The sequence below is a fragment of the Bison bison genome, unplaced genomic scaffold (assembly GCF_000754665.1).
Source record: "Bison bison bison isolate TAMUID 2011002044 unplaced genomic scaffold, Bison_UMD1.0 scf7180017864097, whole genome shotgun sequence".
In the NCBI taxonomy this organism is placed as follows: domain Eukaryota; kingdom Metazoa; phylum Chordata; class Mammalia; order Artiodactyla; family Bovidae; genus Bison; species Bison bison.
Window position 1 is genome coordinate 1 of NW_011494669.1, and position 719 is coordinate 719.

The following is a 719-nucleotide window of genomic DNA, read 5'->3' on the forward strand; positions in this document are numbered from 1 at the left end:
CTTTTATCCTCTCTGATTCATTTATTTCTACCATTCTATCTTCTAATTCACTAATCCTATCTTCTGCCTCTGTTATTCTACTATTTGTTGCCTCCAGAGTGTTTTTAATTTCATTTATTGCATTATTCATTATATATTGACTCTTTTTTATTTCTTCTAGGTCCTTGTTAAACCTTTCTTGCATCTTCTCAATCCTTGTCTTCAGGCTATTTATCTGTGATTCCATTTTGATTTCAAGATTTTGGATCAATTTCACTATCATTATTCGGAATTCTTTATCAGGTAGATTCCCTATCTCTTCCTCTTTTGTTTGGTTTGGTGGGCATTTATCCTGTTCCTTTATCTGCTGGGTATTCCTCTGTCTCTTCATCTTGTTTAAATTGCTGAGTTTGGGGTGTCCTTTCTGTATTCTGGCAGTTTGTGGAGTTCTCTTTATTGTGGCATTTCCTCGCTGTGTGTGGGGCTTGTCAAGGTTTCATGGTTAGGGAAGCTTGTGTCGGTGTTCTGGTGGGTGGAGCTGTATTTCTTCTCTCTGGAGTGCAATGAAGCATCCAGTAATGAGTTATGAGATGTCTATGGTTTTGGGGTGATTTTGGACAGCCTGCATCTTGGAGCTCAGGGCTGTGTTCCTTTGTTGCTGGAGAATTTGCTTGGTATGTCTTGCCCTGGAACTTGTTGGCCCTTGTGTGGTGCTTGGTTTCAGTGTAGGTATGGAGGCG